This window comes from Mchenga conophoros, linkage group LG3 (assembly GCF_057382185.1).
Source record: "Mchenga conophoros isolate Kocher_MC1m ecotype Shallow Benthic linkage group LG3, M_conophoros_male_GT1.1, whole genome shotgun sequence".
NCBI lineage: Eukaryota > Metazoa > Chordata > Actinopteri > Cichliformes > Cichlidae > Mchenga > Mchenga conophoros.
This window is the reverse complement of record NC_140528.1, coordinates 39,259,121-39,275,147: the sequence shown is the minus strand read 5'-3', so window position 1 is coordinate 39,275,147 and position 16,027 is coordinate 39,259,121. Positions and strand designations below refer to the sequence as shown.

General features: G+C 40.4%; 2 pseudogenes across 1 annotated transcript; both read left to right on the top strand.

Annotated features, from left to right (window-relative positions):
• The first annotated feature begins 255 nt into the window (after positions 1-255).
• On the top strand, positions 256-4,366 carry LOC146578574 (uncharacterized; annotated as a pseudogene). The gene is made up of 3 exons (XR_014891472.1): positions 256-468; positions 1,319-1,421; positions 1,875-4,366. The product of XR_014891472.1 is annotated as an uncharacterized LOC146578574 (transcript).
• On the top strand, positions 4,082-6,106 carry LOC146578573 (uncharacterized; annotated as a pseudogene).
• Positions 6,107-16,027: the final 9,921 nt, after the last annotated feature.

Here is a 16,027-nt window from a genome sequence, read left to right as displayed (position 1 = left end):
ATACAGCCTCTTCCAGTTCTCAGCACCGCTCCTCTCTTTCCCTGAGTACTTGGTAATTCTACTTCCCACGATGACGTTTTCATCGAGGCCAAGGAAAAGAGTTTAGGTAAAGGAGATAGGCGCGAATTTAGAAATTACATCCCACGTGGTTACGTTGCGCAGCTGAGTCACGTGACCGCACAGTAACAAATCGCCACAGAGCCAGGAAAAGGGGGCGGAGAACGTGTGTGTGCAGGAGAGGAGTCGAGCAGAGAGAGCTGCTTTTTCAAGAAACGGGAGTAAAGTAGTAAACTTACAGGAACATATACCACTAACAACGGTGGGATAGCTGCATCGATCTGCACACCCTTGTCTCCTGGATCGTAGCTCAGATCAGCGTGAACCACGTAGGTCTCTGCTCCCTGATGTGTTTCTTAAGACTTCCAGCTTCATCACGGAGTTTCTCTCGGTTTGTGGGCTCATCTAAAGGTAAGCACCGAGCTAACTTTAATGTAGGTTCAGTTTATGTTGAGTTTATCTCTCTTGAGAAATAATAGATTGCTTGGTATACACTGGAGTTAGACAGACTGTAGAGTTTGGGATTGTCTGCAACATTATAATCTGGCGGTTGCTAGGGGGTAAGAATACATACAGAAAAATAGTCTTTGAATATGAACAAAGGGTGCAGGGCAGGAGAACAACCAACCCCCACCCCAGGACATGAAGCCACGGGTACAAGCCTGGGGGAGCGCAATCAGCCTTTAGAATAGGACTTAATGGGACCGTCTCCAGATTCATCTGTATTTTATTTTCTTCCAGCGCAAATAAAGACGTCAGATTCTTCACCTGGAAGTAAAAGTCTCGAAAAGTTCCCTACCATCAAAAATCCGTGAAATCGGCGAAGTGTGTTCACAGTTTATTGTGAACACGTTGAAAGAGTGAGAGACTGTTTGCAGAAAAACACCAACTAATCATTAGCTCAACATGCTGGGAGAAGCTGAGCGTTTGCTTGCTTGTTCTATTATTTCCATCTTGCTTTGACTGCAGCTGTAACCTGACGTATTCCAGCAGGAGTTGTAAAAATAATTTTGATAAACACAAAGCTGGACAGCTTTTGTTCTGAGTCTAAGAAGCTTAGAAAGGAAGTGACCGGACTTTTCATGTGGCTAGGTGCACACACACACACACACACACACACACACACACACACACACACACACACACACACACACATATATATATATATATATATATATATATATATATATATATGTGTGTGTATGTGTATATATATATATATATGTATGTGTATATATGTATGTGTGTGTGTGTGTCCCAGCTGAATAACAGGGGAAGAGTCTGGTGGTGCAACAGATGAAGAATTTCATCCATTTGGACTCAGCTCAGCCACTATAGAGGAAAAAATGACTTCAACACAAAAGGTGAGAAAAGTATCAGTGTTACACTGTTATTGAAACTGTGTGTACAGCTGGTTGGTTTTTAAAAACCTGTTAACAGCAGCTTTATCTTTTGCGTCCTGGGCTCAACCATATATACAGAATCTACATTCAAAATCAAAAACCACAGAAGTTACAAGAAAATACAAAGATTATATTTTGTAAGCACACATTGAAATAACAATATCATCAGTTGAACTTGCAATTTCTTATGCATAAAAGATTTTCTCCACTGATCAATATTTGTTCAATAATGTAATTTTCATTACAACTCCTATTGTAGCACATCATTGTTATGTGATGCTATCACCAGAAGGTGATGGTAACACACCAACAATGTGTTTGTTGATATGTTTGATTCCACCAACGGAGGGAGTTTCAGTTTGGTCCACGACTGCATTTCACTCACTGCCGCTGTTTGTATCTCTGTCACTGCAGGACCAACATGGAGCAAGAAGTCAGCGCTCTCAGGAGGCCGACAAACCTCACAGAAGAAAGGGAGAGAAAACATACAGCTGTGACGAGTGTGGGAAGGCTTTTACCCAGTCTGGAAGTTTAAATACTCACCAACTCATCCACAGTGGAGTTAAAGCGTACAGCTGTGATGAGTGTGGGAAGTCTTTTACCCTGGCTCAAAGCCTAAAAACACACCAACTCATCCACAGTGGAGTTAAACCTTACAGCTGTGACTTGTGTGGAAAGTCTTTTACCCAGGCTGGAAACTTAAAAACACACCAACTCATCCACAGTGGATTTAAACCTTACAGCTGTAAATTGTGTGGAAAGTCCTTTACCGAGAGTGGAGGCTTAAAAAAACACCAACTCATCCATAGTGGAGTTAAACCTTACAGCTGTAAATTGTGTGGAAAGTCTTTTACCGAGGCTGGACACTTAAAAAAACACCAACTCATCCACAGTGGAGTTAAACTTTACAGCTGTAAATTGTGTGGAAAGTCTTTTACCCAGGCTGGAAGCTTAAAAAAACACCAAGTCATCCACAGTGGAGTTAAACCTTACAGCTGTGACTTGTGTGGAAAGTCTTTTACCGAGGCTGGAAACTTAAAAACACACCAAGTCATCCACAGTGGATTTAAACCTTACAGCTGTGAGATGTGTGTGAAGTCTTTTACCCGGGCTGGAAACTTAAAAACACACCAACTCATCCACAGTGGAGTTAAACCTTACAGCTGTGAAGAGTGTGGAAAGTCTTTTACCGAGAGAGGAGGCTTAAAAAAACACCAACTCATCCACAGTGGAGTTAAACCTTACAGCTGTAAATTGTGTGGAAAGTCTTTTGCTGAGGCTGGAGGCTTAAAAACACACCAACTCATCCACAGTGGAGTTAAACCTTACAGCTGTGAAGTGTGTGGAAAGTCTTTTACCCAGGCTGGAAACTTAAAAACACACCAACTCATCCACAGTGGAGTTAAACCATACAGCTGTAAATTGTGTGGAAAGTCTTTCACCGAGGCTGGTGGCTTAAAAAAACACCAACTCATCCACAGTGGATTTAAACCTTACAGCTGTGAAGTGTGTGGAAAGTCTTTTACCCAGGCTGGAAACTTAAAAACACACCAACTCATCCACAGTGGAGTTAAACCATACAGCTGTAAATTGTGTGGAAAGTCTTTCACCGAGGCTGGACACTTAAAAAAACACCAACTCATCCACAGTTGAGTTAAACCTTACAGCTGTAAATTGTGTGGAAAGTCTTTTACCCAGGCTGGAAGCTTAAAAAAACACCAACTCATCCACAGTGGAGTTAAACCTTACAGCTGTGACTTGTGTGGAAAGTCTTTTACCCAGGCTGGAAACTTAAAAACACACCAAGTCATCCACAGTGGATTTAAACCTTACAGCTGTGAGATGTGTGTGAAGTCTTTTACCCGGGCTGGAAACTAAAAAACACACCAACTCATCCACAGTGGAGTTAAACCTTACAGCTGTGAAGTGTGTGGAAAGTCTTTTACCCAGGCTGGAAACTTAAAAGCACACCAACTCATCCACAGTGGAGTTAAACCATACAGCTGTAAATTGTGTGGAAAGTCTTTCAGCAAGGCTGGTGGCTTAAAAAAACACCAACTCTTCCACAGCGGATTTAAAGCGTACAACTGTCACTTGTGTGGAAAGTCTTTTACCCATCATAAAGGCTTAAAATTACACCATATCATGCACAGTGGAGTTAAAGCACACAGCTATGAGTTGTGTGGTAAGACTTTTGCTCAAAATAGCAGCTTACAGAGGCATCTAGTTACCCACTCTGGAATTAAGGCGTACAACTGCGACTTTTGTGGAAAAAGGTTCAGTGACAAACAGTACCGAAATATTCACCTACGGATTCACACTGGAATTGATGTTTCCTTCTGTGATCAGTGTGGGAAACTGTTTACAACAGATGCACAGTTACAACAACACATGCTTAGCCACACTGACGAGAGACCTTATAAATGTGACCTGTGTGAGAAGACTTTTAAAGCTCCACATCAGCTGAAAAAACACCAACAGATCCACACCAGAAAGTAACTCTACAAGTGCAGTTACTGTGAGATATGTATTTAGTGTTATCTTGTAATTGTAACCTGATTGTTTGGAACAAGTCTAATTAGTAAACTTATGGAGTTATACTGAATGAACTGTTTGGAAAAATGAAGACTCATTTTTGCCCAGTAAGCTGAGTGTTATAATGTAAACAGTAAAATGTAATTGGACGTTGGCAGAGATGCTCTTTATTTCAGGCGACGTTCAGGATAAAAATGTTGAAGGAATTCTCTGACTTACAATGTCTTTGTTTAGAAGTGGAGCGACGCACATGGATCCATTTCTCAACCCTGTCGTCACTGTGGTGGTTGGAAAGAGTGTCTCTGTGTCCTTTGTGGAAAAACTTCCTATCATGAATGTGACCTAAAACCCCATCAACGTAGACACACTGGAGCCAAAATGAACTACTGCAAAGAATGTGGGAGAGGCTTCCACACACCAAGTACATTAAAAATACATGAACTCTTCCACAGTGGGGTCAAAAAGCACATCTGTGACCAGTGTGGGTCATCCTTCACCACTTCACGTGAGCTTAAAGAAAAAGCATAAGGGAATCCACACAGAAGAGACACCATACAAGTGCAGACACTGTGACAAAAGCTTCTCACAATCAGGTCATCGTAACAAACATGAACGTACACACATGGAAGTGAACTTCAGCTGTGACCAGTGTGACAAGAGCTTCAGGAATCTCAGTTCATACTCCGAACACAAACAATCCCACGCTGTAAATAAACTGTTTCACTGTTACCAATGTGCAAAAACATTCACTTCATTATCTGCTCTGTGCAAACATCAGCCTGATCATGCAGGACTGAAATCACTGGATCACAATGAATCTGAAGAGAGAGAAAGATCCTCTTCTGGTTTTAGGCTCAGACTTAAAAACCTTGATATCAGGCTCCACAGAGTTCAGATGGAATCTCCTGTAAAGAGTGTCAGCTGATGTCACACTTGGATCTGATGAGGTAGCTCTGATTTCTGGAGCTGCAGTGAATAATCCTGAATGTTACATTTAGGAAGCTGCATGTATAGATATGTATATCAAGTTTATTTTTTTTCCTTTGAGGGATTTTAATTCTCTAAAATGTTATCCCTGTTACATTTTAATCTTTGTTTCCTTAGGACACAGTAGTGTTTAGTAGTTGTATTCATTTTATGTGTTACCTAAGTTTAATTTGGGCGATCGTGGCTTAAGAGTTGGGAGTTGGGAGTTCGCCTTGTAATCGGAAGGTTGCCGGTTCTAGCCCCGGTTTGGACAGTCTCGGTCGTTGTGTCCTTGGGCAAGACACTTCACCCGTTGCCTACTGGTGGTGGTCAGAGGGCCCGGTGGCGCCAGTGTCCGGCAGCCTCGCCTCTGTCAGTGCGCCCCAGGGTGGCTGTGGCTACAATGTAGCTTGCCATCACCAGTGTGTGAATGGGTGGATGACTGGATATGTAAAGCGCTTTGAGGTCCTTAGGGACTAGTAAAGCGCTATATAAATACAGGCCATTTACCATTTAATTTCAATTCTTCATTCATATTTAATCTTTTGCTGTGGTAAAATCTTCTCTTAAATCATTTTCTCCCAAAACTGCAAATGTTTTCACATCAGTTGCTCTTAAAACTTCCAAAATGAACCAAATCTGTCCACCAGCTTTGAAACAACACCTGCTGTGACTTTATGTCCAGAAAAAAGAAACTCAAGCTAAACTGGTTTTGGGCTGTACTTCCATGTAATACCAGTTTGTACCAGAAGATGAAGCAGTGAGTCAGTGTAACCTTTATTTAATTAGGCAAAGACCACATTCGTATTCACAGTGGCAGCAAAGAAATGTTGAAAGTTAAAAACAGCAGCACACATCTGGACCATTGTAAAGATCACAGGTGACTACTTTTACTTAATTCAAATTCTGTTAAACCTCTAATTTTTGCTCCTCCTTTCACTTTAGTGTATTTAGTCCTTGAAGTCCACATGTTGTTTTTTAATGAATTTTGATCCACATGTTTGCTGCTATTTTCTTGTTGATTTGAAGTTTGTATTACGAAATCCTGATACTGTTAAAGTGTTAGTTATATTTGATGAAGTCTGTGTAGAGTTTATCTTATTAAACAGTTTGGTGTGAAAAATAAAGAAATGGTCTCAGAACAAGTAGTTTGACCCATTATTTCAGATTCAAAGTAATTTAACTGTTTTCAATGGTACATGTGGAGGTTTATCACAGGAGGCGACTTGGCTGTTCTCCACCCACACTGAAGAAGGATCCTGCAGCTCATTAAAAACTCTAAAATGATCTTCAAGGATAATATGTTTGATTTTTCTTAAAAAGGTGCTGTTGGTGTAACATAGTTAAATAGAGTTGAAGTTAAATCCCGTTAAATGGGACATTGGCGCCACCTACTGTTGAAAAAGTCACCCTGCAACATTCACAAAGGGCAAGGGATTCTGGGTAATTCTCAGAATAATGGAGGATTCCTGCGAGGTAAGGAATGCGCAAATGTCGTGGGGAGGAAAATTCATATCGCAGGCTGTTAAAGTAATACAGTCTGACCGGATTATTTTTGTTGTTTATATATCATTTGTTGCGGGTCATTTCTCCAGTCTTTATGTTGAACTGAGTGCACGTTTATGTGAGATTTATTTATTGGGAGGAGAGGAAACAAATCGGGAGCATAGTTAGCTAACTCTGTTGTTGCTTTCATTCCAACTCAGTCCTTATTTATATGAAAGTAGCTATATTGTGGTGGGGCTTGTTTATTTGTTTTGTTTGTTTGTTTTGTCTTTGCTTTACTTTTACTTTATATGTTGTTTGTTTAATTTAAGGCTAAAAGAAAATTAAATCAATGAGAGGTAAAATTTGAGGGGTAGGGACTAATAACGTCTGCCTACTCCCTTTCGAACAAAAGTATAGAATTATATTTTGTAATGATTGTGAATACACATGTTTGAAATAAAAATGAACTGAACTGAACTGTTAGTGATCCTCCATCTGGATGGATGATAAAAGCCCCGGAACAATCTAGCAGGTGGAGATGGCCCATATCTCTGGGACTGATTTGTGCTAATAACGTCCATTGTATGGACTGATAACATCCGAAGCTGGTGAATAAAGTCAGCCAGGTGCTAGCTGTGCCATTACCCAGCATACACCACTCCTTCCATAAATGCAGTAAGCGATACAAATGTATTTAACTTATCTGCTGTTTTTCAGGTTGTTGTTTCCATTTATAATTCATTGTGTTCAGTCACTACAATGCGATTTTGGAAATGCATAAATATACAGATAACGGGCTCTTCCGCGGAAATCTCGTTTCGTCAATAAACAACGTTTAGAGAGCTCTATAGTATTCAATAAGAGGACCCTGCACGTCAACTCTCGAAGTGAGGGGGTACCCTGCGCGCCAATAAGCGAAACAGAGGGAGCCTGACCATGCGTCACACGTTTGATGTGTGTTGGGCTGAAGCGGCATCTATTAACCAACTCGCAAGATTAAAAAAAAAAAACTGAAAATAAACCACCAAACACGAAAACACCAGACATTATAATACAGACTTATAATTTGCACCGATGTATTTTTGACATTCTACCAGCAAAAAGTGAGCGCGAGAGCCCTCGGTGCGCCTGCTTGCTGCTGAAGTCAAAGTAAACTTTATTGTCATCTCTGCTACATACAGTACAGAATATAGAGAGACGAGACGACGAGGCTCCAGTTACAGCAGTGCAAGTGAACAAACAATGTATATAAGAAGAGTAAGAAAATAAATATACACTTTAGGACTAAGCATTGAGCCAAATTTAGTAATGCCAACAAATTAAATGAACAATATTTGTCTCTTATATATAATACATGTATATGTAAAAGATACTTTTCTTTGAATGAGGATTTAAGGTGATGGGAAATATAAATAACTGCAACTTGAATCTTTACTGAAGCTCAGTATTTGACAGAGTTCACTCACATGTACTCAGCAGTGTACCTGCACATGTGATGTGACAATAAAAGTGATTTGATTTGAGAGTTCAAACTCACTGCTGTAATAACTAATAATGATTAATATAATAACTATAATATTGGCCATATCATATTTACACTGACTTTAGTCTCATAAACAACATTAGCTAATTGTTATTTACTAGCTGATCTTAAATGACTGTTCAGTACAGAAATGAAGCCCAACAATCATGTTTTACAGTCCTGTGGTCTCAGCCTCAGATACTTATTAAATCACACAAAGCTCGTGTAGAAACACACAAACAAATGTACAAAATATGTTCTTCGCCATTTCTGTCAAATAAACCTGTATGAAACGTTTCCAGCGGTTAGTATCATGGTTGCTAGGCAACCTGGGCAGCGCGACGGAGGCTAGACCATCCCATTTCACAAGCCTATAAGCCTCGCACTTCCGGCCTTAGCGGTCTTTGAGTACGCGGCCCTTGTGAACCGTTATTCAGAACCTGAATTAGGATACAGCCTCTTCCAGTTCTCAGCACCGCTCCTCTCTTTCCCTGAGTACTTGGTAATTCTACTTCCCACGATGACGTTTTGATGGAGGCCAAGGAAAAGAGTTTAGGAAAAGGAGATGGGCACTAATTTTGAAATAAAACCCCACGTGGTTACGTTGCGCAGCTGAGTCACGTGACCGCACAGTACCAAATCACCACGGAGCCAGGAAAAAGGGGCGGAGAAAGTGTGTGTGCAGGAGAGGAGTCGAGCAGAGAGAGCTGCGTTTTCATGAAACGGGAGTAAAGTAGTAAACTTACAGGAAAATATACCACTACCAACGTTTAGATCGATATCTGCATCGATCAGCACACCCTTGTCTCCTGGATCCGAACCACGTGGGTCTCTGCTCCCTGATCTGTTTCCTGTTTGGAAAGACTTCCAGCTTCATCACGAAGTTGCTCTCGGTTTGTGGGCTCATCTGAAGGTAAGCACCGAGCTAACTTTAATGTGGGTTCAGTTTCTGTTGAGAATAATAGATTGCTTGGTATACATTGGACTGTAGAGTTTGTGATTGCTTGCAACATTATAAAATGGCGGTTGCTAGGGGGTAAGAATACATACAGAAAAATGGTCTTGGAATATGAACAAAAGGATGGGCTGCAGGGCAAGAGAACAACCAACCCCCACCCCCAGGAAGGCACAGATACAAGCCTGGGGGAGGGAAATCAGCCTTTAGAATAGGACTTCATAGGATGATCTCCAGATGCATGTGTATTTCATGTACTTCCAGCGTAAATAAAGCCGATATACAAAAGCTGATTTTGCATATATATTGTATGTGTGTATATGTGTATGTATTAGGGGTGCAACGATACACAAAATTCACGGTTCGGTTCGACACTTTAGTGTCACGGTTTGATATTTTTTCGATACAAAAAAAAATGTTCATGCCTTTTTAATTTGTAATTTATTAAAATTCTAAATATATATTTGAACTCTAAAGTACAGTTTTTGATCTGATCGAGAAATCACTCATCTTTGGAAAATAGAGGGGTTTTTTTTACAGAGAAATGGCTCTTTCCAAAATAAAAGCTATACTATACGCTTCTTCTGGGGTATATTTGCAGCAGCATATTAACCCTTTAAGACCTACCATAGAACCAAGTCCACCAGAGCTTATATTATATTTTTACATGCTGTAGTGCCATTTTTGGGAGCATTTCAAGTTGCTATACATCAATAAAACCATTATAGGCCAACTTTTAATAATATGTCTGAATTAAGTGCATAGTAATTACATACATTGCAAAAAAGTGCAATAAACTACAAAAAAATGTAAAATCGTTTTTTTAAACATATATTTCTAGTTAGTGAAATTTAAGAGGCTTATCCCTCAAAACTGTAAATACAAAAAAGTTGCACAAAATAGTTTCCCACCACAGGACATTTATTTTAAGTGTCTTCATAGTTTTATTTTTGAAATACACCAATTTTTATATACTGCAGGAAAACGAAAATAAATATTATAATGCAAATTTGCAATAAAACAGCATATGCATCAAAATAAACTATTTCCAGCAGTGCAATATGAGTTCTAAGCATCCCAGAAACGACACAGAAAGTCATAAAGTCAAAGATAACTTTTAAAAACACAAGTATAAGCTCATAAGGCCCTGATTAGGGATGGGTTTCGTTTAGGTTTTATCCGATACTGGTGCCAAACCGGTACTTTTGAATCCGTGCCGGTACTTAAACAGTGCTCGAACTGGTGCTTAAAGAATGGCGAACACAAAATTGGTCCAAAAACCTCTCATGTTCAGCTGCTTTTTTGTAAAAAGATAACAATGTTAGCCTTTTCTGCAGCTATGGGGCATACAGTTGTGGTCAAAAGTTTACATACACTTGTAAAGAATATAATACAATGGCTCTACCGAGTGTCCCGTTATTTCTAAAACTCTGATTTTTCTCTGATAGAGTGATTGGAACAGATACTTCGTTGTCACAAAAAACATTCATGAAGTTTGGTTCTTTAATGACTTTATTATGGGTTAACAGAAAAAAGTGATCACATCTGCTGGGTCAGAAATATACATACAGCAGTGCTAATATTTGGTTACATGTCCCTTAGCCATTTTCACTTCAATTAGGTGCCTTTGGTAGCCATCCACAAGCTTCTGGCAAGCTTCTATTTGAATCTTTGACCACTCCTCTTGACAGAATTGGTGCAGTTCAGTTAAATTTGATGGCTTTCTGACATGGACTTGTTTCTTCAGCATTATCTTTAATGTTTTTAATGAGGTTTAAGTCAGGACTTTGGGAAGGCCATTCTAAAACCTTTATTCTAGCCTGACTTAGCCATTCCTTTACCACTTTTGATGTGTGTTTGGGGTCACTGTCCTGTTGGAACACCCAACTGTGCCCGAGACCCAACCTTCGTGCTGATGATTTTAGGTTATGTTGAAGAATGTGAAGGTAATCCTCCTTCTTCATTATCCCATTTACTCTCTGTAAAGCACCAGTTCCATTGGCAGCAAAACAGCCCCACAGCATAATACTCCCACCACCATGCTTGATTGTAGGCATGGTGTTCTTGGGGTTAAAGGCCTCACCTTTTCTCCTCCAAACATATTGCTGGACATTGTGGCCAAAAAGCTTGATTTTTGTTTCATCTGACCACAGAACTTTCCTCCAGAATGTCTTATCTTTGTCCACGTGATCAGCAGCAAACTTCAGTCGAGCCTTAAGGTGCCGCTTTTGGAGCGAGGGCTTCTTTCTTGCACGACAGCCTCTCAGTCCATGGAGATGCAAAACACGTTTGACTGTGGACAATGACACCTGTGTTCCAGCAGCTTCTAATTCTTGGCAGATCTGCTTTTTGGTGATTCTTGGTTGACTCTTCACCCTCCTGACCAATTTTCTCTCAGCAGCAGGTGATAGCTTGCGTTTTCTTCCTGATCTTGGCAGTGACGAAACAGTGCCATGAACTTTATACTTACAAACAATTGTTTGCACTGTTGCTCTTAGGACATGCAGCTGCTTTGAAATGGCCCCAAGTGACTTTCCTGACTTGTTCAAGTCAATAATTCACTTTTTCAGATCCATGCTGAGCTCCTTTGACTTTCCTATTGTAGTGTTTGTGGGCGTTTGTATCCAATGAGCCCTATTTAACTGGTCTAAGAGAAGTCACTAGCTGTCATCACTCATAATCACTCACAAGAAGTTAAGAGGCCATGCTATGAAGCTCAGTTCACTGACAACTTTCTAAGTCACCAAAATTGCTAATACATGTTGCCGTATGTATATTTTTGACCCAGAAAATGTGATCACCTTTTTACTGTTAACCCATAATAAAGTCATTAAAGAACCAAACTTCATGAATGTTTTTTGTGACAACGAAGTATCTGTTCCAATCACTCTATCAGAGAAAAATCAGAGTTTTAGAAATAACGGGACACTCAGTAGAGCCATTATATTATATTCTTTACAAGTGTATGTAAACTTTTGACCACAACTGTATATGGTATCACTCTTGGCTGGAAGCAGTGCTTAAACAATGTAAAAAACACAAACTTTGTCCAAAACCTCTCATGTTTAACTGTTTTCCACTTTTTCTTTGGTCATTTTAGCCTTTTTGGCCAGGGTGAAGGGAGTATCTGCCATCAAAAAAGAAGACAGCCGCATGTAGCTATGATGATGTTTGCTAGTTCACCTTACGTGCATTAATGTAATAACGTGGTTAGCCTACTTAACGTAAATTGCACGCGAACAACATTAAGCTACTCACGCAGAGAAGAAAGGCTGCTGCTGCCGTCATAATTTCTGCTACACTGGCAGGGCTAGGGGCCAGGACTCTACTCTTTGGGTTTTTGGGGATGTTGCTAACTCCAGGTCCGATAACAGGCAACCTAACCGCAGTAGATGTGCACGGTGTGAGGTCTCGCAGCAAGCTATCAAATACGGCGCAATAATATTTGACAACTTTTAACTGATTTTTCTAACTTTAATACACTAAAGTTAAACCTAATTTCTTTTTTATTTTTAGATATACAATTTTTATTCGTTATCAAGAATATCATAAAACATAACAACTAAACAGAAAAAAGAAAAAAAAAACACATCCACACACACACCCGCAATTGCTCAAAGTTAATCAGTGTGTTGTTTTGATACAAATCGCCAATTACCCTTAACCCTTTACAGCCGATCGGAGCGGGCACGCTCTGTTTTGCGTAACTATTTTTAAATCCCGGTAGCTCTGCAACCAAGTAAGCTAGCGCAATAATTTTTTTTGCATATGAAACTGGAGGAGTTGTACTTACATCTTATGCCATCAGCTTGTCCTAGGTCACAGTTTCCTTCCACATATAGCTTTGCAAAAACTGCATAAAAATCACTTGCAGCAACAAAAACATGATATTCCAGAAACACGCTTCGCCGATCCATCAGCTGTTTGTAACACTTCCTACGTCCATCAGCGCGAACTATCACATGACCGCATGACCTGCCCGAAACCGGAAGTGACGTCATTTTGCGGAAATGTAGTTTTTTTACGATCGGGGCCTTATGAGCTTGTGTTTTACTTGTTATGTGTTTTAAAAAGTTATGTTTGACTTTATGACTTTCTGTGTCGTTTCTGGGATGCTTAAGACTCATATTGCACTGCTGGAAATAGTTTATTTTGATGCATATTCTGTTATTTTGCAAATTTGCATTATAATATTTATTTTCGTTTTTCCTGCAGTATATAAAAATTGGTGTATTTCAAAAATAAAACTATGAAGACACTCAAAATAAATTTCCTGTGGTGGGAAACTAGTTTGTGTAACTTTTTTGTATTTACAGTTTTGAGGGATAAGCCTCTTAAATTTCTCTAACTAGAAATATATGTTAAAAAAACAAAAACGATTTTCAATTTTTTTGTAGTTTATTGCACTTTTTTGCAATTTATGTAATTACTATGCACCTAATGCAGACATATTATTAAAGTTTGGGCTATAATGGTTGTATTGATGTATAGCAACTTGAAATGCTCCCAAAAATGGCTCCACAGCATGTAAAAATATAATATAAGCTCTGGCGAACTTGGTTCTATGGTAGGTCTTAAAGGGTTAATCCCTTTTTGTGCCACTTCTCGAACATGCTACAAGACATTCCTGGAACAAAATCTTTGCACTTCATTCTTGACTCCTTTACTGAGAAACAATCTTCTCTACCCAACCTTTTACGCATTTCCCCCCAGACCCTTATTGTATTATAAATGATTGGGTTATTCTTAATCCCCATTTTTAATATTGTTTTTTTTGTCACAGACAGCTAAGCTCCAAAGGGAATAACGTAAAGTGGACCAAGAGTCTAGGTGAGAGTGAGAATTTCGATAAGCATGTAGCCACTCCCATAAGACACGGCTATGACATGCCCAATTATAAAAAATTTAATTTGGTAAGCCTAAGCCTCCCCTATCTATAGGCAGTTGTAGAGTTCCAATCCTTAATCTAGGTTTCTTGCCACGCCAGATAAATTTTGAAAAGGCTTTTTCTATATCACAAGAAACTTTCTGAGTGATCAATAAAGGTAGCATTTGTAAAATGGTAATGGCAAATGGCCTGTATTTATATAGCGCTTTTCTAGTCCCTAAGGACCCCAAAGCGCTTTACATATCCAGTCATCCACCCATTCACACACACATTCACACACTGGTGATGGCAAGCTACATTGTAGCCACAGCCACCCTGGGGCGCACTGACAGAGGCGAGGCTGCCGGACACTGGCGCCACCGGGCCCTCTGACCACCACCAGTAGGCAACGGGTGAAGTGTCTTGCCCAAGGACACAACGACCGAGACGGTCCAAGCCGGGGCTCGAACCGGCAACCTTCCGATTACAAGGCGAACTCCTAACTCTTGAGCCACGATCGCCCCAGTAGGGGATATGATACAATGGGGCAAAAAAGTATTTAGTCATTCACCGATTGTGCAAGTTCCCCCACTTAAAATGATGACAGAGGTCAGTAATTTGCACCAGATGTACACTTCAACTGTGAGAGACAGAATGTGAAAAAATAATCCATGAATTCACATGGTAGGATTTGTAAAGAATTTATTCGTAAATCAGGGTGGAAAATAAGTATTTGGTCAATAACAAAAATACAACTCAATACTTTGTAACATAACCTTTGTTGGCAATAACAGAGGTCAAACATTTACTATAGGTCTGTACCAGGTTTGCACACACAGTAGCTGGTATTTTGGCCCATTCCTCCATGCAGATCTTCTCGAGAGCAGTGATGTTTTGGGGCTGTCGCCGAGCAACACGGACTTTCAACTCCCGCCACAGATTTTCTATGGGGTTGAGGTCTGGAGACTGGCTAGGCCACTCCAGGACTTTCAAATGCTTCTTACGGAGCCACTCCTTTGTTGCCCGGGCGGTGTGTTTTGGATCATTGTCATGTTGGAAGACCCAGCCTCGTTTCATCTTCAAAGTTCTCACTGATGGAAGGAGGTTTTGGCTCAAAATCTCACGATACATGGCCCCATTCATTCTGTCCTTAACACGGATCAGTCGTCCTGTCCCCTTGGCAGAAAAACAGCCCCATAGCATGATGCTTCCACCTCCATGCTTCACAGTAGGTATGGTGTACTTGGGATGCAACTCAGTATTCTTCGTCCTCCAAACACGACGAGTTGAGTTTATACCAAAAAGTTCTACTTTGGTTTCATCTGACCACATGACATTCTCCCAATCCTCTGCTGTGTCATCCATGTGCTCTCTGGCAAACTTCAGACGGGCCTGGATATGCACTGGCTTCAGCAGCAGAACACGTCTGGCACTGCGGGATTTGATTCCCTGCCGTTGTAGTGTGTTACTGATGGTGACCTTTGTTACTTTGGTCCCAACTCTCTGCAGGTCATTCACCAGGTCCCCCCGTGTGGTTCTGGGATCTTTGCTCACCGTTCTCATGATCATTTTGACCCCACGGGATGAGATCTTGCGTGGAGCCCCAGATCGAGGGAGATTATCAGTGGTCTTGTATGTCTTCCATTTTCTGATGATTGCTCCCACAGTTGATTTTTTTCACACCAAGCTGCTTGCCTATTGTAGATTCACTCTTCCCAGTCTGGTGCAGGTCTACAATACTTTTCCTGGTGTCCTTCGAGAGCTCTTTGGTCTTGGCCATGGCGGAGTTTGGAGTCTGACTGTTTGAGGCTGTGGACAGGTGTCTTTTATACAGATGATGGGTTCAAACAGGTGCCATTCATACAGGTAACGAGTGGGGGACAGAAAAGCGTCTTACAGGAGACGTTACAGGTCTGTGAGAGCCAGAGATTTTCCATGTTTGAGGTGACCAAATACTTATTTTCCACCCTGATTTACGAATAAATTCTTTACAAATCCTACCATGTGAATTCATGGAATTTTTTTTCACATTCTGTCTCTCACAGTTGAAGTGTACCTCTGGTGCAAATTACTGACCTCTGTGCAAGTTCCCCCACTTAAAATGATGACAATCGGTGGCTGACTAAATACTTTTTTGCCCCACTGTAAACGCGGGAGAATACTCATTTTGATTAGGTTCACACGCCCCTAATTTCTAAACCTAATTTCTAGTAAGTGGCCCAGCCCCTCCTATA